This window comes from Marmota monax, unplaced genomic scaffold (genome assembly GCF_021218885.2).
Source record: "Marmota monax isolate L192 unplaced genomic scaffold, Marmota_monax_Labrador192_F-V1.1 WCK01_AAM20220418_F8-fsc00346, whole genome shotgun sequence".
Lineage (NCBI taxonomy): Eukaryota > Metazoa > Chordata > Mammalia > Rodentia > Sciuridae > Marmota > Marmota monax.
The window spans coordinates 1003142-1026075 of record NW_026692698.1 but is presented as its reverse complement, the minus strand read 5'-3'; the positions used below and the strand labels follow the sequence as shown (position 1 = coordinate 1026075).

At 46.8% G+C, this 22934-nt stretch overlaps 1 long non-coding RNA gene and 4 other non-coding genes across 5 annotated transcripts; 2 read left to right on the top strand and 3 right to left on the bottom strand.

The window, feature by feature from the left end:
• The first annotated feature begins 2011 nt into the window (after positions 1-2011).
• Trnav-cac (transfer RNA valine (anticodon CAC)) lies at positions 2012-2085 on the top strand. The gene has a single exon. It is a non-coding gene; the product is annotated as a tRNA-Val (tRNA).
• An 8016-nt stretch (positions 2086-10101) lies between these two features.
• Positions 10102-10292, bottom strand: LOC124094047 (U2 spliceosomal RNA). Its single transcript, XR_006852108.1, has one exon. It is a non-coding gene; the product is annotated as a U2 spliceosomal RNA (small nuclear RNA).
• A 326-nt stretch (positions 10293-10618) lies between these two features.
• Positions 10619-16261, top strand: LOC124094032 (uncharacterized). Its single transcript, XR_006852105.2, has 2 exons — positions 10619-11466; positions 11944-16261. It is a non-coding gene; the product is annotated as an uncharacterized LOC124094032 (long non-coding RNA).
• Positions 14491-14681, bottom strand: LOC124094048 (U2 spliceosomal RNA). Its single transcript, XR_006852110.1, has one exon. It is a non-coding gene; the product is annotated as a U2 spliceosomal RNA (small nuclear RNA).
• Positions 16262-20542: 4281 nt separating the features above from the next.
• LOC124094049 (U2 spliceosomal RNA) lies at positions 20543-20734 on the bottom strand. Its single transcript, XR_006852111.1, has one exon. It is a non-coding gene; the product is annotated as a U2 spliceosomal RNA (small nuclear RNA).
• Positions 20735-22934: the final 2200 nt, after the last annotated feature.

Sequence of the window (22934 nt, the reverse complement as noted above, 5' to 3'; positions counted from 1 at the left end):
GGACTGGTAGTCAGTGACGGGTAAGATCCAATTGCAATGGTACCAACCTAAGACAGGAGGCTGACGCCTTGAGGTCAGCTCATCCGATAACGGGTAAGGACCATATGTACTATTGGACAACCTAAGGCAGGCACGGTCCCTAAGCCACATGCTTGTTGTTTAAACAGAGAGGGGGAGATGTTGAGAGCCACAGCCAAAGGGGCCCCAGCAAACTTCCAGCTGCCAGCTGATGATTGGCTCACAGCGGCCCCAGCAACTTCTAGCTGCCAACTGATTGGCTCCTCTGCGGTGATGCTCATTGGGCTGTTTCCCTGCCCTTTCAGACCACGGAGCTGCTCATTGGGGAACTTTTTGGCTCCGCCCACACGACCCAGCCAATCAGCCTCAAGAGCAGGAGGAGGGGGGAGGGGGAGAGGCTTGTGGGAAGCCGGTGGTGGCAGTTGGGCTCTGAAGGTTTTCCTGAGGAGCTTTTTTGTTTGGTGTGTGGTTCTAAAAATAAAGTTTGTTTCTTTTGACAAGTGGCTCCTGAACCGTGCCCAGCCAGACTGCGGCATTACTTAAACAGAGAGGGGGAGGGATGTGGCTCAGAGGTTCAGTCCCCCTGACTTCAATTCCCGGTCCAAAAAAAAGCATAATTGCAACCATCTTCCTTTTCTCCACCCCCACTTTATGAATACTGTTCTTATTCCCAAGAAATAGAAAGTAATACAAAATAAAGCCTAGTGTCCTGGAGATGCCGGTTCTTTCATTGAGGGATAGGAGACAATTTACCAGACCCTGAGATGAGGATGTACTGGTTTTCCTGTTCTCTCCTAGATAAAGGACATGCTGGTTTCCCTATTCCCCCTTTGAGAGATAAGAAAAGTATCTCTTTGTTCCCAAGAAACAAACTTGCCTCCCACAAGATTAGGGGTTGCTTACTATGTCAGTCAAGATTAAACCCGCCGTAGCACCCAGCCATGATTCCAGCATATAAGAGGTAACATTCAAGGGGGCTTTGCTCTCCTTTTTTTTTTTTTTTTTTTTTAATTGCAGAATAGCCTGTCAGGCTCCTGATAATAAACCCGATTTTTATCCCGGATGTGTGAGCGATTAATCCTATGACACTTTTCTTTGAAGTTCAAAGCCATCCTTTAATAATTTTCCTTGATTTTAACCTGTTCCAGTCTGGGCTTGGATGTGGTGACCGTTAATCCAACTTGTAGATTCTTGAGACTTTCCTGGTGAGAGTAATGTGTATGATAAAGTAGGGTTGTGACATTACCTTGGGCCTGATCAAATCGTGATACATGGGTCACAAGGTGAGGGGCTCAACCAATAGCAACAAAGAAATCTTTCACATGAGTTTTAGACTGTTAATAGGAGCTTTTTAATTCAATACTAACTGGCTAGAGCAGTTTCTGTTAATCCTTCAGTGACAACTAAGGCTAAAACTGTGGCAACTGAGAGGTTAAATTTGGCAGTGCCAAAGCATTACAATAAATAGTCCAATATAGCACTCCATGGATCCGAAGCAGTGGGTGATTCCTCAAGATTTTGTTGTGTATAGATTAGTCACCTGAAATTCTTCAGGGGGTCACTTTTGGAGACTAGTAAGAAGCTTCCTGTTTTAGTTTCCTTTACCAGTTGATCACATATGGCTTCCCTTGGAAGCATTAGGGACATTTTCCTTTTTCATTTACCAATTTATAAAACTACACATGATACTAAAATATATCACGTGATACTTAAATATATATTATTTTATGGAATTAAAAAGTCAGAAGTACTTGAATTTCTACTTAGCAATTGATATAGTTTGTAAATTAACTGAATGTCTCCTCTAACAAACACATTTATGAAAACTAATCCCATTATGTTTAATCTCAATTACTCAATTTTAATTGTTAAGTTACCCATAAAAATCAAGATATCAGACAAGTGTAGTTAACAGTAAAAGCCATCTGTCCCTGCTAAAGAAAAAATCTATAGAAGCAATGGATATTACACTTTAAACATTTTATAGAGAGCTGGGGATGTAGCTCAGTTGGTAGAGTGTTTGCCTCACATGCACAAGGCCCTGGGTTAAATCCCCAGCACCACACACAGACACAAAAACAAACAAACAAACAAAAAAACACGTTTTATAGAAACCAAGACTCTATTGTTTGATCACCTAGAGAAAAGTGTGGGTTAATAATTGTAAATACATTTTTATTTTGATATGCTTAAACCAATTTAAATTGAATTTTTAAAGAATGTTATGTGGACTAAAAAGTATTTGGGTCCATGTATTAAATTTAAAAGTACATTTATTTATAATCCAATATTGATACCACATGCATGACACACACAACATAATGCACAGATGTATAAAAGTACATATAAAACAAACATGAAACAAATATTTTATAGCTTTTTCTTGAGGACTAAAAACTCCAGTTGGACAAAAAAGACTAATTGGAACAAAAGGTATTAATTTAGGCATGCAGGACCAAATGTGAATTGATCATAGAAACTATGAGCTTACACAAGACAGAGGTTTTGAATAAAAAATGACATGGCCATAATTATTCCCAAGCTGTTATTATTGTCCTTCAAATTATTCCTCGTCCTTCTGACCATAACAAAATGTGAATATTGTTTTGGTAGTGCTCTAGTTATTTCCTTAGCTTGGATAATGAAGGATACAGGGCAGGTGGAGGAGTAGGAGCCACTGTAGCTGGCTTAGAGTTCCTTCTCCCCTCATTGTTGGCATCATTCCCAGAAGCAGAAGTCAGGGAATTTTGACCATGAGGAGGCTTAAAGTTTGAGTTGGAACACTGAAGGCATTTGGAACGCTTCTTTTTTTTTTTCTCCATCTCCCTCTACCTCCAAGGCCTCCAATTGTAAGATCTGTGGGATCTAGAGGGCTATTTAAAACTCAGTTGCCTCTTCACTTCAACACACACTTTTTTTTTTAAGAGAGAGAGAGAGAATTATTTTTAATATTTATTTTTTAGTTTTCGGCGGACACACAACATCTTTGTTTGTACGTGGTGCTGAGGATCGAACCTGGGCCACACGCGTGCCAGGCGAGCGCGCTACCGCTTGAGCCACATCCCCAGCCCTGGAACGCTTCTTGAGTCTAAATAAAACAACAGTATTTCATCCTCTCTTGGGTTCTTTTTCCCTTTTAACCTGTGGGAGGCCAACCTTAAGGGTGACTGAGTTACACTCCCCAGCTGGGTGCTGAAGCGCTCAGTCACAGAAATGTGTGTGTCTTGCTGCAAGCCCCATGGGTGAAGCTATGCTCACCTGTTCCTTTGTAATAGAACTCCTTGCCCTGTTTAGGATAGAATCTCCATGGAAGTGCCTTGTGTGTGTCCCCTTCTCTTACTGTGCCCTTGGGTGTGGCCTACCCAGGTGTCAGTCAACCTGCTGACAGTGGACATCATGAAGATAGACTCAGCCCCCTGAAACCTGACCCCTTGCCTCATTTGAATAGCTTCTCCTCAATAAAAGGGGTCAGCGAGTGCTCTCGCTCTCTCTCTCTCTCTCTCTCTCTCTCTCTCTCTCTCTCTCTCTTTCTGCGGACCCTGAAGGTCAGAGGAGCCGTCACAGCAACCCCAAAGAAAAAGGTATTTGTGTCTCTTGTGTGGTTATTTCGTGCAGCCCAGTTAGCCCAGTTTAACTAGAGTGACCCCTGAGCCTTTTAGTCGCGAGAACAGAAACCAGGCATTAACCTAGATTTTTTTTTTTTTTTTTTTTTTTTTTTGGTACCAAGGATTGATCTCAGGGGCACTTGACCACTGAGCCACATCACCAGCCCCTCTTTGTATTTTATTAGAGACAATGTCTCGATGAATTGCTTAGGGCCTGCTAAGTTGCTGCAGCTGGCTTTGAACTCATGCTCCTCCTGCCTCAGCCTCCTGAGCTTCTGGGATTATAGGCAAGCACTGCTGCACCTGATTTATCCTAGGACTTTCAAAAAATGTTTTAACAAAGGGCTATCTGGGGAAGTTTTGGGTCTTCCCCTGCCAGCATCCTCTGTCTCTAGACCAGATATAAGTTTTCAAGCTGAGCTGCCCGTTATATTCTCACTCTGATGAAGACATGAATTAGTGTGAATATACTTTGTATACAACCAGAGATATGAAAAATTGTGCTTCTATATGTGGAATAAGAATTGTAATGTATTCTGCTGTCATATATAAATTTTAAAAAATAGGGCTGGGGATGTGGCTCAAGCAGTAGCATGCTCACCTGGCATGCGTGCCGCCCGGGTTCGATCCTCAGCACCACATACAAACGAAGATGTTGTGTTCGCCGAAAACTAAAAAATAAATATTAAAAAAAAAATTTTAAAAAATAGTAAAAAAAAAAAAAAGTTCCCACTCTGAAATGGTGTCACACTATGAGGATCACACACCTTTGTCCGCCTGACCACTCTCTTTCCAGACATGTAGGTGCCTCTCAGCATCAATGGCAAGTCCGTATAAGCCCCTGACAGACCAACCCTGCAGAGAGGGACTTTTGATCCTCTAGGGGTTAGCACTGCCTTAAGCCTTATGAGGTCACCAAGGAACTGCAGGTTAAGACTCACTCAGGCTCTGTAGCCTGAGGAAGGTAGAGCATGAATACACACACACACACACAGACACACACCCCAGAACTAACAAACAGACCTCCTGCATAAGCAAACCCTGTTCTGAGGGATACTCCTGATGCTGGGGAGCAATCAGTTTCCCCTTCTGCCATAGGGTGGGACCTGACTTGGGCAGATGCCCCCAGAGGACTTATGGGTTTACAATATCCGATCATGAAACTTGCTTTCGTTCTCTTTGAGTTTGTTCAGGAAATAGTGAGGCCAGCCTCACTCAAGTGAGAGTTGGGATTCTGCAGGTGGCCAGGTGGTGACTATCTGTCACCAGGCTGGTGGCTGTGGCTTTCTCTAGTTTCCCAATGTCAGTGGCAAAAAGGGCCAGCTCAATTGCCATTTTCCTAGCCAACTCACCAACATATGTTACATAAAATTGTGGCACTGGAAAGACAAGCAGCATTTGGGAACACAGAAGAGCAAGATTTATTCAGCACTGGTGAGGGCTCAGTGGAATCTTTTCCAAAGGCTGAGCACAGACCCAGTATCTTTAACATAGTACAGACAGACTTTGGGTTTTAAGACTCTCCTGCAGTAACCTTGATGTCTACCCATTTCTCCAGGCAGATCTGGATCCTGCCATAGCTGCTGAACAAGCATGATTATAGAATCAGAAAGTAGCAGGTTGCTTCACCAGCAACTCAGAGGCTGAGGCAGAAGTTTCCCAAGTTTGAGGCCAGCCTCAGCAATTTAGTAAGACCCGGTCTCAAAACTTAAAGGAGTGGGGGATTGTGGCTCAGCAGTAGAGCACTTGCCTAGCATGCACAGGGCCCTGGGTTCCATCCTCAGCACTACATAAAAGTAAATGAATGGAATAAAGGTATTGTGTCCAACTAAATAAAATAAATATTTTTTAAGAAATTAAAAAAAAACTTAAGAGACTGGGCTGGGGTTGTGGCTCAGTGGTAAAGTGATTGCCTATAATGTATAAAGCACCGGGTTCAATTCTCAGCACCACATAAAAATGAATAAAGGTCCAACAACAACTAATAATATAATAATAAAAAAAAACTTAAAGGACTGGGGGATGTAGCTCTCTTGAACACATCTCGTGTGTGAGAGGAAAGAGTTCCCCTCTGGAGGGATGGGCTGGCTGAGAAATAAAAGCTAAGAAAATAGTAATACAAAATAACCACAGGACACCAGAAATATATTTTCAGAGTGGAGGAAGCGACCAGTGGAGTGGACCATAGGGGTGCAGCTTCTAACAAAGAAGCCCACTCTTGCTTTATATCAGAACAGAGTAAAAGGATTTGATACAAACTTATTTGCAAAAACAGGATGGGTGAAGGGCAGGTAGAGTGCTCAGTTCTTAATGGGTCACTCCCTGCACAGGAAATTTGCCAAAGCTGGGAAGAAATTCACATGCACTAGGCCATCTAAAAACCAGCAGGGGTGCCACTGGAAGTTCCCAGATACCAGATTTTTCTACTCAGTGGTTTTCATGCCAGTCTTGTCCATGCACATTTCACAGGTGTCTTCCCAAATATCTCCCCACCCTGCCCTTTTTTTTTTTTTTTAACTTTTTAAATTCAAATGATGGGCTCTTATTTGAGTTTCTGGATTCTTATTCTGATACAAAGAAGAATTAGTTGCAAACATATCATTCCAATAATATACCATGCAGAATATTTCAGCATATTTCCAGGATTAAAGCCATTCAATTCATGAAGTATTTGATCAGTTAGAGATGTAGAGTCCCTAATATCCATTTTTCCTTTTTGAATATCCTGGATGTGATGATGTAATTCCATAAAACCCAGGCTATTATTATTGCTCTGCCAAAAACCCATTAGATGATTTTTAACCTTTTCCCCAGTCTCACTGGGAAGCTTGTGTGGGCCATCATCCTTGAGCTGCATGTGGACCACCATGCATTGAGCCTAGTGGATAGGAATGTCTGGTGTCTGTGAATGACCAGTGCATATTTCCTTTGGTTTAACTGCCCTGACACACTGTGAATTTTCTTTTTTTTTTTTTTTAACATTTTTTAGTTGTTGATGGACCTTTGTTTTATTTACTGGTATGTGTTGCTGAGAATCGAATCCAGTGCATCACACATGCCAGGCAAACGCTCTGCCACTGAGCTACAATCCCAACCCCACATTGTGAATTTTCTCTCCCTCTCTGCCATGTCCCACACAGCACCCAAGAAGGGTCTGACCTGCGAAGATGCCAATCAACCTGCTGACTGCAAGACATCACAAAGCAAGACTCCACCTTTGAAACTTTATCCATGCCTTTGATGTACCCCCTGAAATCATTGGGGCCATCTTTCCTTTGTCTAGTTGCAACTCTTTTTTTTTAAGAGAGAATTTTTTTAATATTTATTTTTTAGTTATTGGTGGACACAACATCTTTGTATGTGGTGCTGAGGATGGAACCCGGGCTGCATGCATGTCAGGCGAGCGCACTACCTACCGCTTGAGCCACATCCCCAGCCCCATAGTTCCAACTCTTATGTGGACTGGATCTATCAGGGGCTTCATTTTTTTAAAAAAGTTTTTTTTTGGGGGCTGGGGATTTGGCTCAAGCGGTAGGGCACTCGCCTGGCATGCGTGTGGCCCGGGTTCGATCCTCAGCACCACATACAAAGATGTTGTGTCCGCCGAAAACTAAAAAATAAATATTAAAAAAAAAAAAAAGTTTAAAAAAAAAAAAAATAAAAAAAAATAAAAAAGTTTTTTTTTCTAATTTGTTATATATGACAGAAAAATGTATTTCAATTCATATTCCACATATAGAGCACAATTTTTCATATCTCTGCTTGTATACAAAGTATATTCACACCATTCATATCTTCATACATGTCTTAGGGTAATGATTTCCATCTCATTCCACCATATTTCCTATCCCCAGGCCCCCTCCCTTTCCTTTGCCCTATCTAGAGTTCATCTAATCCTCCCTTGCTCCCCCTCCCAACTCCACTATGAATCAGTCTCCTTATATCAGAGAAAATATTTGACATTTGTTTTCTTGGGGGATTGGCTAACTTCATTTAGCATTCTATTCTCTAACTCCATCCATTTACCTGCAAGTGCCATTATTTTATTCTCTTATTGCTGAGTAATATTCCATTGTGTATATATGCCACATTTTCTTTATTCTTTCATGTACTGAAGGGCATCTAGGTTGGTTCCACAGTTTAGCTCTTGTGAATTGTGCAGCAATAAACATTGATATCAGGGGCTCCACTTTTGTAAATACATTTCTGACTCTGTCTTTTGTTCTTCACTAATTATTTTAGACTTTTAAGTTCTCAGGTGGCTTACACCCTTCTGAACAAGAAGAACTCCCTAATGAGATGCTGGCTATTGTTCCCTATAGGAACATTATATTTGGCTGCAGTAACACAGACATATTTCTAGTCAGCATGGCATTTAAGCCTTTATTTAAACTTGAGCGCGCATAGCTCATTACTGATATTTATGACAGTAGCTTCCAAGGCATTCAATTTAGTTTCACTCTTTCTATCAGTATTTATCTGATAATGGAGGGCTTTGGAAGTATTTTGAGCCAAATTATTGAGAAAATTTGCATATTGAATGTTCTGAGATAGAGCCACTGACCTTGTTACAGTAAAAGCTGTAAATGAGATTAAAGCAGCCACTCCAAGAATTAGGAGACCAAGAGCTCCTTTAGGTCTGGTTAACTGAACATGGATCTGTTGTAGAACTTGAACACCAGCATCAGCATACCATGGTTCTGAAATGTTGACTGGTAGTAAGACAAAGGAGGGTTGGTGAAGGATTAACATCTCTATTAAATCTATTGATGTAATTAGTTAGATTGCATCTTTTACAGGCTATAAGTATATCTATATTATTCTTAAGTCTTACATTTCCAGTAATTAAAGCATAAGGAAATTCAACACAGGTTCAAAAGCCATAGCAGGGACCCTCTTTGCAATTCCTGCCAACAAAGTCAGGAAGAGGGCCATCTGTATAGTGTAGACACTGCAATTAAACACCAGAGATCTTTTTGAATAATGCCTTTGCTGAAGGTTAGAATATTATCAACAAAACATCCAGGGGTCATGGCATCCTTACATAGTTATCTTTTATCAATTATTGAAGACCAGTCCAAAATATATCCACTATTTTTAGAAACTATCTGTACTGACTGGCAAGACATTTACACATTCCATCCATTAAGGAAATGTGCCAAATTTTTACATAAATATAATTATATAGATAAATATATATATATATATATATATATATATATATTAGTTGTAGATGGACACAATATCTTTAGTTTATATATATATGTGGTGCTGAGTTTTAAATCCAGTGCCTCATGCATGCAAGGCAAGTGATCTACCACTGAGCTACAACCCCAGTCCCAAAATGTGCCAAATTCTATTGCAGAATGATTAGAGCAATAAGGTAGTGGTAGTTTTGTTCTGTTGAAATGACTGGCTTTTTATGAGAAAGTCCATATAGTCCACATATATATGGACTATATGGACTGTCTCATAAAAATCTGGGAAATAGGTCCAATAAATTTCTCCATAGACCCCACTTACCTGACAACTCAATAGATCTATCATGGTCATAAACATTGTGGTTGGAAACTTAATTTCTCCTTGTTGTTGAATCATCTGCTCAGCTTTTGCATCAGATTCTTCAGTTATTTCCATGATGGTAGTTTGAGAGTTTGGTCCCTCAGGGTCTTTTTCATTATTTTCCTCCTTACTAGCTTCCTGTTCCTGCTGGGAGTCAGGGTTGACATCTCTGGATCTATCTTTAGTGATTTGAACCTTGGCTCCATGTCCTCCATATATGATGGTACCCAAATAACACCTTATGGTAACTTCTGGGAAAAACCAATCATGACCTATACCCCACATTATCACTGGATCTGATCCTTTCCACTGTCCTGTTGTAAATCTTTTCATCAAACTAGGCCCAAAAAACCTACGGCAGTAATGCAACCTTCAGTGAATGAACAATGATTAAGGTTATTTTGTGGAGTCTTATTTCCCCACCTTTTGCTTTTGTAATTGTGGTTTAATAGATAAATTCAATAGGTTTAGCACCTCCAACCTTCTATGCATTATCACTATTAAATAAAACTTATAAATCAATATAACATGCCGTCCTCAGTTATCAATGATGAGGACTGGGTCATAACATTGCCCTCTATACAAAAACAAAACCTCCCCGCAGGAACCAAGAAACGCTCACGTAGAGAAAACTCCCATTACACTCTTCAGTGGAGCCTTAGCCCCTGCTTTGGCCGTGCTTTTTAGAAGGACGGGAACCCAATGGTGCCCCTGCGAGAATACATTAAGACTTTTGCCGCAGGCCAGCTGAAAACAGGAACGAAAAAGAAACAAATGCTGCGTCCCTCCTAAATGTAGCAAACTGAAAACATAAAAAAAGAAACACACTATGGCAGTTTCCAACCCAGCCGCCGAGAACACCACAACCATACAAGTAAAGACAATCTTATTTTAGACTCACGAATTTATCCCCCGAGGGGGGTGCACCGTTCCTGGAAGTACTGCAATACCAGGTCGATGCGTGGAGTGGACGGAGCAAGCTCCTATTCCATCTCCCTGCTCCAAAAATCCATTTAATATATTGTCCTCGGATAGAGGACGTATCAGATATTAAACTGATAAGAACAGATACTACACTTGATCTTAGCCAAAAGGCCGAGAAGCGATAACGGGTTGATGACCGGCACCCGTTCCACTCGTCGCGCCACACATCTTCAGCTCACGGTGAGAACCGTCACGCTCAATTAAAGACTCACCCTCACGCGAGTGTGACTGTGCATAAAGGATTCAACTTGGAAAACATAAAAATGTTGTCAGATTATTGCTATTCGGGGGGAAACTTTCACCTTTTTCTTTGCTCCCATAGCTCCCAGGAGAAAGAGACACTGTAAATTTGCATGTCCCGCCCCACACAAGCGGTGCCGGGCCTTCGGTGCCCGCCCTCTCGCCTTGAAATAGAACACCGCCTCTAAAACAATTTGCTAGAAAGCTCTTCCGGCCTCATTGCCCCGGAACCAGGATTTTCCTCCTGGACGAGGAAGACGCAAACAACTCTACGAGGTTTTTCTTCCCAGCATTCTTCTTTGTTTTTAATCTTTCAGTATTTTCTTTTTTTAAGAGATGAAGTCAACTTTCTGGAGGTTGAGGTGTCGGTCTCCAGAATGTAGTCCCCGGAGGAACGCACGCTCTCGCGGCCTCAAGGGGTGGACAGAGTCTTGGCAAAGGGGGCCCTCGGAGGATCTACGCCGTTAGCGGAGCTAAGTCCGCGGCTTCTAGGGCAGGAGGGGAGGAGCCTGGAAAGGCAGAGGAAACCGCTGGTTCAGACGCCGGTTCAACGACCGGCGTGGGACCCCCGAGTAGCTGGGGCGGGGTCACCAAGAGGAGACCCGGTGGGAGAGGGCGTGGCGAGCAGGTCGGGCGGGGACTTGTGGGCTCTCCTACTGGGGAGAAAGCGAGAGGCTCTGAGCGTGGGCCGCGGCGCGAGAGGGAGGTACCACGACTTAATACTTCTGACTGGCCCGACGCGGGGGCGAGTGCAGAGAAGCGGAAAGGCCGGTGAGGAAAGGGGGATTGCGTTCTCCCAGGAAAGAGATAGTGAGCGCTTGGGCCCGGGGTTGTGGCAGTGCAGGGGGTGCGCAGTGGCCAGATTCTGGTTGTATTTTGAAAGTAGAGCCGCCGGCATTTGCGGACAATCGGGGAACATATGGGTGTGAAAGAGAAGAGTGGACGGTGACTCCAGCGGTTCTGGCCAGAGCTACTGGAAGGAAGGACACGGTTGTCATATTCTGAGTTGGGCGAGGACCAAGTTTGTCGAGGAGGCTGGAGGTGGAGGCGGAGCGAGGTGCGTGTTGCCCTGTTTGCAGCTCAGTTTAGGAGAGCACAAGCTAGAGATGGCGCCCCAGAGAGTCAAGAGGAGGTGGCAGGTAGGCGGCTGGGTGTACCAGGCTGGACTGCAGCCTGGAGCTATTTTGAGGACTGTCAGCAGAGAAGTGAGGACCCTCGGCCAGGAGTTGGGAGGAGCTCCCCAAGGGAGAGGGTGTCCATCCAGCACAAGTAGAAGGGCGGAGCCGAGGCATGAGCCCACAGTCAAGGACATTAGAAGGACAGGCAGAAGGAAAATCTGGAGAGCAAGGTGTTCTGGAAACCAAGCCCAGAAGGTATTTCAAGAACGAGGGACCGCCCAACCCAGTAGAGAGCTGCTGAAGGATTCCGGTGAGGTGGGGGGATTGGAGATGGACCTTGAGGAGAGCAGTGCACAAGAGACTGACTGGGGCAGGTTCAAAAGAGGGCAAGATCCAAACCCAGGGTCATTCTACAGAATAAGTATCCTGCAGTCTTCAAAGAAAGTGCCGGTTGTGAAAGACGGCGCAAAGGCAGAAGGGCACGGAACGAGAATTGGCAACTAAATGCAGCAAGGGATTCCAGACTGGGTCCTGGGCCCGGAAAACAAATCTCTCTAAAGGACGCTTTGGGATAGCTGAAGAAATCTGAACTTGGGAGTGTAGCTTATAGTATGGTGTTCATGTCAAACTTCCAGATGGCCATGTTCCCAGGAAACACACACTTAAGTTTATCTGGGGGGTGAAGGGACATTGCATGTGCAACCTACAAGTGGTTCAATAAAGAAAAATATATGGGTGGGTGTGTGTGCGTGGGTGTGTGTTTGGGGGGAGAATATTATAAAAGGAGAGAGTTATAAAGCAAAATGTGGCCCTGTTGACGGTTGGCAGACCTGGGTAAAGGGTACGGAGAAATTCTCTGTATAACTCTTGTAACTTCCGTGTGTGTGTGTGTGTGTGTGTTTTGAATGGGAGATTGAACGGGGGCGGGGCGGGTCGCTTTACCAATGAGCCATATCCCCAGCCCTTTGTTGAGACAGGGTTTCACTGAGTTACTTAGAGCCTCGCTCAAATGCTGAGAATGACCTGGAACTTGCTGTCCTCCTGCCTCAGCTTCCTGAGCCGCTGGGATTACAGGAATGCGCCACCACACCCCGCCAAGTGTGAAGTTATTTTAAGATTATTTCAATAATGTAGAGAGAGGATGAGAGGAAAGTTGGGAGGGAAAAATATAGACGACTGTTTGTGTTATGGGCCAGGCTACATGGGAATGACCAAACAGACTTCATTTTACTCTGAGACTCATGTCATATAAGAAATGCTTGTCCCATGGGAAAGCCCCGCCCTCTGTACCCATCAACAGTTAGTTTAGCATGTTTGGCAACACAAAATGGCAATTCCTATACAATGTAAAATTTTTCTCTCTTTGGTTCCCATTTTGCTTGGACAATGTACCCTCTCAGAGAATGATTGCTCAGCCGTTAGTAACCATTCTTTAACTTGTACTCAACTAGGGTGGTTTTGACCCACTTCCCCTTCTCCTTATGATTTTGGATCCCATGACATTTGTTTGTGGTTTTGAATCATAGCAACAGCCACTTATGATTAATATGGTTTTGGACTATAAAAGGTGTACTCAAACCCCAGGAGGGGGTCGAAGGGTGTGGACTTGCAGCCTGGCCCTTGGCCTGCCAGCTGGTGGGTCCGGACTGCCGGCTGGTGAATACAGATGGTTCCGTCTCCTGCTTTTCGGTGATTTATTGCAACCTCGCCATAACATTTGGAGGAATTTTCCTGCAAAAAGAGAAATGGGGTGGTAGCTAGAGGGTGAAGTAGGTAGAGTTTATGTTAAGGAGGAAAGAAATAATACAACTTACATCCTGGTGGAAGAAGTCCAATCCAGAAGCGAATATCGATGAGGAGGGAGAAGAGAGTAGGAGAGAGTTGCCAGTGGCAAGGAGGGGTGCCCAGGTGCAGGGCAGGCCTTTGCCAGGAGCTGTGGCGGCTCATCTGCAGCACCTGGGGGTGGGAGTGGGGTCACAGATTTAAGAGGTGGGTGGATACGTCCTGGGAACTCCTGGAAGCCTCCTGATTGTATCTGCAGGATTTCCTCCTTGGGAAGCAAGGTAGTCAGTCAGCTGAGAGGGGGGCAGGTTGGAGAGGAAAGTAAGAAACAGATGTCTGGAAAAGTGGAAGATGAATGGAGTAGGGAAGAAGAAGATGAGTTAGCTGCTCTGCTCTGAGGGCAAAGTTACTCACCCCTTCTTCAACCTCCAGGGTGCGCGGGATCCAGGGTTATAGTTGTTCTTTGTTGTGGATTGAATGTTGATGTCCTGCCCCCAGCCCCAACACCCATTCCTGTGTAAAGGCCTAAACCCCCACTGGGGCTGTGTTTGGATCTGGGGCCTCTGTGTAAGAAAGCGATTAAGGATAAATGAGGTCATAAGGGTGGGACCCTCATCCAGTAGGATTCCTGTGTTTATATGACATCACAGGAAAGGGGCAAGGGAGCTGAGAAAATATGCAAAGAAATTAATCCAGGTAAATGGAGATGGAGGGAGCCTGGGGGCAGGGGAAGGGGAGGCAGAGGAAGAATAGTGAAAGGTGGCAACTGGAAGGTGGTTAGAGAGTGTCATACTAGAAGTGGACAAGGTTTATAGCAGTTGTTAAGGACAAGATCCAGAGCCAGACCACGGGAGTGGTTGGCAGGGGTAGGCCCAACGTCCAGCAAAGGTGTTGGAGAGATATTTGATAGACAAAAAATAGGAAAGAGTGGCTCTGGCCTGATCAAGGAGCAACAGTAGGCAGGTACCTGGGATAGGCTCGAGTGGTTGCTGAACAGGGAAATGGAGGAACACGGGCTCAGGAGCCCAATCGCCCCTCAAAAGAAAGAAAAGAAGAGCGGAAAAAGCAAAGAAGCAAGAAACGCACAGAGAAGAAAATAAGCAGTAAAGAGAATAAACAAAAGGGAAGACAGACCTAGAAAGGCAAAGTTCACTTAAACTGCTTTTGAACACTTCATGGGTGAGGAGTACACCGTTCCTGGAAGTACTGCAATACCAGGTCGATGCGTGGAGTGGACGGAGCAAGCTCCTATTCCAACTCCCTACTCCAAAAATCCATTTAATATACTGTCCTCAGATAGAGGACGTATCAGATATTAAACTGATAAGAACAGATACTACACTTGATCTTAGCCAAAAGGCCGAGAAGCGATGCTGTCCCACTCGCCCCTCGCCCTCACCGTCCTCCGCTGGCTCACTTTTAACTCGCGGTGAGCACCACGATGCCTACTCCTACTCTCTTTTTCCTGGTGTCTCCTTGGGCATCCCATCGGGCCTACTGGACCTTCGTGAAGGTTCCCGATTGGCCCCTTAGATCGAGGAATTTTAGCTGCCCTTGGCGGCTCTGGCGTTCAGGGGCGGGGGCGCCCTCCAATACTTTGCATGTCCCCGCCCCCTCACCGGAAAGGCGTGGCTACCGTGGGTCCCTTCCACCTGGCGACCGCTTCCAGGTCTCCAGGCAGCCCAGGGCGGGCTCTGCTCCCACTTCCAGACATACCGAGACCAGAGAGGACCAGCGACTGCCGCTGACTCCGAGTCCAAGTCGGAGCCAGGAGCTCCGGAAAGCCAGAACTCGGTTTTGTTCCACGCACCTACTTCACACTCAATCAGTAACTCTTCAGTGAATGAGATCGTGCCTCCCACACGCTCGGCCAAACCCCGACAAATCGAGCTTGGGATGGCTCCTTCTCAGTACTTCCCTGCTTCTTCAGGCCATCTGCCCAATGATTCGCGTCCCCGTGTGCTTTCATCCCGAGAAGGGGACGTCGCGGCTCCCCTTCACTGGAATGGAACGCTTCCCGCCTCAAATGATTGACCTTTCGGTTTTCTCCTTGTGATTCACTCCCGTGGAGTTTGCTCAGATCCACGTGCACTCAATGGGCTGGGCCCTGGTCGCGCTGTGTGCAGAGGTTGGCCGGATGTCCTTGTGCTTTTAATGAAAGCGCACCGCGGTGTCCTGGTGATCCCGACCACCCTCGCTGCACCTGAACCTTGAATTTCTAGGGGATCCAGAACGTGGAGGGAGTTCTCAGGCAGCGCCACTCGCTCCAGCCTGGTCCTCAACACCTCAAACTTGGGATTGCTTGCTTTGGGGCGGTCTGGGCCGGGGATGGGGGCAGGTGGAAAACAGTCTAAGGCAATAGATACTTTTTTTTTTTTTTGGTACTGGAGACTCAATTCACGACCCTTAGCCACTGAGCCACATACCCACCCCACCCCACCCCCTTTAAAAAAATTATTTTCTAGTTGTACACAATAACTTTATTTTGTTTATTTATTTTTATGTCGTGGGAGGCCAACCTTACACGTGACTGAGTTACACTCCCCGACTGGGTGCTGAGGCGCTCAGTCACAGAAATGTGGCACCCTTCTTGGATGCGAGGGTCGGTGTCTTGTGCATGGGTGTGTCTCGCTACAGCCCCATGGGTGAAGCTATGCTCACCTGTTCCTTTGTAATAGAACCCCTTGCCCTGTTAAGGATAGAATCTTCCATGGAAGTGCCTTGTGTGTGTCCCCTTCTCTTACTGTGCCCTTGGGTGTGGCCTACCCAGGTGTCAGTCAACCTACTGACAGTGGACATCATGAAGATACTCAGCCCCCTGAAACCTGACCCCTTGCCTCATTTGAATAGCTTCTCCTCAATAAAAGGGGTCAGCGCGTGCTCTCGCTCTCTCTCTTTCTGCGGACCCTTAAGGTCAGAGGAGCCGTCACAGCAACCCCAAAGAAAAAGGTATTTGTGTCTCTTGTGTGGTTATTTCGTGCAGCCCAGTTAGCCCAGTTTAACTAGAGTGACCCCAGAGCCTTTTAGTCGCGAGAACAGAAATCCAGCATTATGTGGTGCTGAGGATCGAACCCAGTGAGCGCTCTACTACTGAGCCACAACCCCAACCCCCTCCCCATCCCTTTTTTATTTTTAGACAGGATCTTGCTAAGTTGCTGAGGCTGACTCCCAACTTGCAATTCTCCTGACTCAGCCTCCCGAGTCGCTGAGATTACAGGCGTGCTCCATCACACCCTGCTACGTGGCTTATTTTTAAAATGACATGTCTGTCTTTTTCCTCCTTTTTTTCCTCTTCTGCTTAACTCTCTCCTTCCCTAACAGTAGGGAAAACAATATTAGACCAGGACGCAAAGAAAAGACCACTGACTCCAATTAAAATCAAATTAAAGCAAGCATATTATTTCCACCCTCGGGGCTGTCTCTCCCAACAAAAACTGAGGGAACAAGACAGCACTGCAGGTTTCTTGCAGCCCAGTTTTATAGCCCAGAAAGTTACACAAAGCGGGTGCGGGTGGGGGGTTATGGATAACAAAACTCTGAGGAGCATAACACAAAGGCTAGTTTACATTTTTGCTGGCTCGACATCAGAATTTATGAAGGTCATTAGAGCCTCAGAGAGGGTCGTTATCTGGTCAGGGAAGGCCAAGATTTATGAGGCCTCACTAAAGTTCTAGAGAGGGCTGCTATCTGGTCAGAGAGAACCAGGCATGGGTGAGTTCAAGGCACAGGCACGGGCAGGCCTTCCAAGCAAGTTCAGAATTTGCAGTCATTTATAGTAAAGCTGACATTAGCCTTTCATGTCTTTGTGGCGGGATGGCTCCCAATTTTAAGAGGGAATCAGACTGGGTCTATCAACAAGACTAAAACATTTGCCCTGTTCCAGGCCAAGCTCACTTCACTGCCCTCACTGCCGCCTGGAACAGTGTCACTGCCCACAATAAAATAAAAACAAACAGGGGCTGAGGTTGTGGCTCAGTGCTAGAGCACTTGCCTTGCACATGTGAGGCGCTGGGTTCGATCCTCAGCACCACATAAAATAAATAAATAAGGAAGTAAAACAAAGGTAATGTGTCCGTGTTCAACTAGAAAATTGCAACAACAACAAGCTCCTAATCTGGAAAGTGGAGCGACGATTTTCTCGAGGACACCCGATGGACACCAATTGATTATATCGACAGATAATTTCTGGATCCCAGCCCTTGTATTCCTCTTTAAAAAGTCCAGTGTTCCCCCTGGCAGAGACAGTCATAGCCTCTGGGGATGAGCGTCCCCGTGTTTCTCCTTTGCTAGCTAAATTAAGAAAACTTTTTCCTTTTTCTCAAAACTTTGTCCTCCTTATTGAACTGGCAACGGAGACAAGGGCGGAGCTTTCAGTATCACTATGATCCTCTTGGGTCCTGGGCTGACCGCACTGGTTCAGGGCCCAACAGCCAGAGGTGACAGGACTCCTACCCTCTGAGTGTTCACTGTCAAGTAGGGGTCCTGGGGATGGATAATCCTTCGCCAGCCGTTTCTGGAGGTGTCAAGCAGTAGAGAAATCTACTAAGGGGCGGGCAGGCCCTCAGAGTACACAGGAGGCCGAGTGATAAGGCTCCCCATCTTTTTTCCGAGCCAATGGATTTGCCCGGGAAGACACGGCTGAACCGCAGAGCTAGGGTCCGGGTGGCACCCCAACCCGACTTGGGGACCCCGGCCACCGCCCCCGTTTCCAACTGAACACACCCACACCATTGTTAATCCCCAGCCACCCGACTCGCCCAGGGCCTGCACTTGGTGCTGGGAGTAGAGATGGGCCAGAGGCTGTTCCTGCCCCACTCTGGCGGCCTCCTCGGGTCCAGGACTCCACCGCGCGACCAGCATGCTGGTTTCATACAAGAGGTCCCTAGCATAGAAGTTAACTAGTGAGATCAAAATAAACACACAAGACTCAATTACCTTTTTCTTTGACCAGGTCCCAGACGGCCCTCCCTCTGGCTCTCGCCTCGAACCACCCGGTGGGGCAGCAAGGCTTACTCAGGACTAGCAGGAGACAGAGCGAGCGAGCACACCAGGGAGTGGCCTTTTATTGGGGAACAAGAAATTCAGGGGAAAATTCCATCCAATGAAGGTCAAGGGGGGCAGCATTCCAAGGTCAGGGTCAGTGATTGGTCTCAGGGTCAATGGTCAGTCACACCCCCACACGGACAGGCTCTCGCACCTGGAGAGGGTGGGGATTAGTCACAGTTTGGCCAGAACGGCTCACACCCAATCAGGGAGGTGCCCAATCACGTGGGAGAATGGCTTCCCACACAGGACCCGGACCGGACACCTCCCCCAGTGGGCCAGAACACCAGGATCAGATGAGGAGGGGGACCTGGAGAGATGAACTTGTTGGAGACCTAGTGGCATACGGGAACAGGAGGCCGGTGGTGGAATCTAGAATCTAGAAGGCCTTCTGGAAGGCCCCAGGAGCGGTTGAAGACCGGTCCAGATTTCCAGCGGGGGGGCACGTTCAGGTGATAGGGAAATCTGGGCAGTGGGGTTTGACAAAAGAGCCTGGGCAAAGATCCAGAGGTGTACAGCACAGGGCGACCAGGGACCGAGGAACCGGTTTTGGACCCCACGATTGGTCCAGCCCCCTGGGAGGGTACCCATCTGGGTAGAGGCCGGTCCCTGAAACCCTTACTCTGCCTGCGCACCTCCTTACTGTAGTGCTTCCCCCACATATCCATCTCCTCAGAGACTATTCCTGTCCCAGACTCAGCACGCTGGTGGGCTTCTCCCCGCAAGTCACGTGCCCACCTCCACCTTGCCCACACCCAACACCACAGCCCCGGTCTGGAGCCTTCCTCCTTAGATGGGAGGCAGTTCCCTTTGGGAACCATCTTCCCGAGAAGCCAAGCGCTGTTGGTCTCCAATCAAACCCAGTGTTTGTTAGCTGTTCAACCTCAAAGGCAGGATCACAGATAGTCCTTTTTCATCTACAGGGTGCCCATGGATGGCAGCTTTTCACCCCCATTTCAGGAGAGAACAACTTGCCGCCTGGAATGAAGAGTCTGACTCCCGGGCTGAGGATATAGCCCAGCGGTAGGGCGCTTGCGTAAAGGAGCAAGGCCTTGGGTCCCATACCCTAGCAGCAAAAGAAGAGGAAGAGGAACCTGTGTTCTGTTGTTGTTTCCTTTCTCAGTAGGAGGAGCACATAGCAGCTGTTCAGTATTTTTTGTTTCTTGTATTTCGAGAGTCTCGCTTAGTTGCATAGGCTCTTGCTAAATTGCTGAGGTTGGCCTCGAACTTTTGATTCTTCTACCTCAGCCTCCTGAGTCACTGGGATTACACGTGTGGGTCGCCATGCGTGGCTATCCACTAAATATTTCTTGAAGGACTAAACCCTTCGAATGCTACCTTGCTATTTAGGAGTATGTGTCCCTGCTCTCCTCCTCAACCCCAGGTGTTTTCTCTTAGTAATTGTCCATCCACTGCACCCAGCCTGCCCCTCTGCAGTTTGTCTGCAAACCTCCACTTATCCCTGGAGTTGAATCCAATCTCACCCCACATTGGGGTGGTCCCTGTACCTATCTATCACCACAGCCCCACTTCAATCTTGACAAAGCAGCCTCACCATCTTGTACAAGAATCAGGAATATAATTTTTCTTTAACGTTGGAAGTAATAAAACTTCTGAGGGCACTGAGTGACATCTTTGTTGTCACTCAGTCACCACAATCTAGTGTAATTCCCAGGTGCGGGCAATACACAAGTGAGTTGAATAGCCCGTGACTTTGGCCAGGGTCCAGGTGGATCTGCTTGGATTGATCTGTTACTTTACCACCGAGTCACATCCCCAGCCCTTTACTTTTCATTCTGAGAGGTTCTCACCAAGTTGCTTAGGACCTCGCTTAATTGGTGAGGGGACACACTTCATTAGGATAGACCTGCGTAAGAGAATGGCAAACTCAAACCAGGAAACGCTAGGACTAGAAGTAAGTGAGACCGAAAGGACCACAATTCCTCCTGAAACCCTTTGTTTGGACTGGAGTAAGAGAAAAGAGACACAAGGACTTTAAGAATCCTCAAGACTGAAGAGAAAAATACCAAACTAGACACACGTGAAAACACTTCGGAGAAGAATGTTCGAACGCACGCCCTAGCACCTGACAGCAAGACAACCAAACAGAAGAATAAAAGAAAAGGACACTGGCAAGAAACACACAGCCAGTTTGAGTCTAACATTAAAACCAGACGTCAAGATCCCCGAGAGGGGTGCACCGTTCCTGGAGGTACTGCAATACCAGGTCGATGCGTGGAGTGGACGGAGCAAGCTCCTATTCCAACTCCCAAGCTCCAAAAGTCCACTTAATACATTGTCCTCGGATAGAGGACGTATCAGATATTAAACTGATAAGAACAGATACTACACTTGATCTTAGCCAAAAGGCCGAGAAGCGATACCGTACCACTCGCCCCTCGCCCTCACCGCCCTCCGCTCGCCCACTTTCTACTCGCGGTGAGCGCCGCCACGCCTACTCCCACTCTCTTTTTCTCTTGTCTCCTTCAGGCTCGCACGGCGCTCCACTGGGCCCGCGTGCAGTTTCACTATTGGCCTCACCTGGAACAAGGAATTTTAACAGTCCTTCCCGGCTCCGGCGTTCCGGGGCTGTGGAGTCCTCCCCTGCTTTGCATGCGCCTGCGCTGCCCCTTACCCGGGGAGGCATGGCTGCCCCGTGACTTCCTCTCTGGCGCCCACCCACTGACAAAATCAGAACCCGGGGGGACTGGGACTGAGCGGTTAGAGGGGGCTGAATGTCGGAAGGAGTTGTTGGCTGTGAGCGGGCCCAATTTTCCCCGAGGACGCCATTGAGAGACATTCGCAAAAGACGCCCAGGCTGTATGTTTTGGTATTGTTGTTTTTATAATTTCAGTCCTTTGAGATATTCTTGATGATTTCTTTTCATTTATTTACTTATTTTTATGTGGTGCCGAGGATCAAACCCGGGGCCTCGCGCGTGCTAGGCGAGCCACAACCCCAGCCCTGACTGTATGGTTTTAATTTGTTCTTTGCCAGAGGAGAGGAAGACCAGCTTCGGACCTGACCCGTCTGGAGAGGCTTGTTCTGAGTCAGGGCGGTCCGGAGGTCCTCTCTGCAAGGGGGAAGGCTGCGAGCTCTTTCCGGTGGGGCGAGCCCCGCAGGGCAGAGGGAGGGGATTCCCCCCAGCTGCAGAACCGGTTTCTATTGGCGCTTGTACAAATCAACGCTGTTTCCTTTCCCCCTGGTTCTCACCTGGTCGCTGGGCTACATCCCCAGCTCTTTTGTGTGTGTGTGTGTGTGTGTGTGTGTGTGTGTGTGCGTGCGTGTGCCTTTAGTACCGGGAATTGAATGAGTTCACTCGCTCGACCACTGAGCCACACCCCCCAGACCTATTTTTCTATTTTATTTAGAGATAGGTTCTCACTGAGTTGCTTCTTAATCGCAGGGAGAAAGCCGTTTGGGTGTCGCCTCCTCCAGGACGTCTTCCTTAAGGAAGGGCCCTTCCTCACCACACTCAAATGTAATCGGCATCCATCCTGTACATTTGATTGCACCCTGTTATTTTACGGCAGGCACACCGTTCGCCCGCCGTTTGGAGCCATTCCTCATCTCCCCCACCGAAACATGAGGCCCTAGAGGGCCGTGGCCCTCACGGGTACTAGTCCTGTCAACGCCAGCAGTTGAGAGTGCTCAGCTAACCTTTGTAGAGGAACGAAGCCGTGGGAGAGGACGTGATGGACACCAGGGAATGAACCAGAGAAGACACTTGGAGGAGGCTACAAGCTGTATAGGGGCTAAGGCCGGACACCTGAGTAGGGATGCTCTGGGGAAGTGGGGATCAGGCCCCCGGGAAAGGCTGGGGTAAAGTTTCTCTCTGCGGCAGAGTCGGCATTTGCCTTTCCCATCCATTCTCTTTGCCTACAGCACTTCAGTTTCTTTGGTTTGATCGCAGAAAAGCAAGAGGCTATCATGGGTGTAGGACTGACGCTCAGTCAGTCATTTTCCCCCTGCCAGGCGGAAAGCCTGATGAATAGCCAGGACCAACAGAAACTGAGCGCTCTCTGTGTACTGCATCTTTCAGTCCGCTCCACCGTGAGGTGGGTGTTATTGTCCAGGGCCGAGTTTAGACTGAGCCAAGTCTTCTAGGATAACATTTTAAGGGAGTGCCCCTCTAAAAACTTTCCAGTAATGGAGATAAATAATATTTTAGTGCAATGTATCTTACCCATCAAGAAGATCAAAATATGCATCTTGATTACCAAGGCTTTTTTTTTTTGGGGGGGGGTGTTTGTTTCTTTGCTCAAGGCCCCTGTCTGGCTCCTTTCACTCCACCCTGGTCCCCGCCTTGTTATCATCACCTCCATTCTCCTGACCGGTGCTGAATGGCAACCATGGGCCACATGGAGCCCTGGAAAGGTGGTTCCTTGTAGTTCAGTGGTGCTGTGAGTGTAAAATACAGTGTTCAAATGTGGAACATCTCGTTTGTGATTTTACATCTGTGTGGTGTTCAAGCGAGGTTTTGGATTTATCAAGGTAAATAGATATTATTTCAAGATACTAAACTTGATTTCCCCTCTTTTTTTTTTCCTTTCAAAACCACTATGTCCCCAGCCTTTTGATC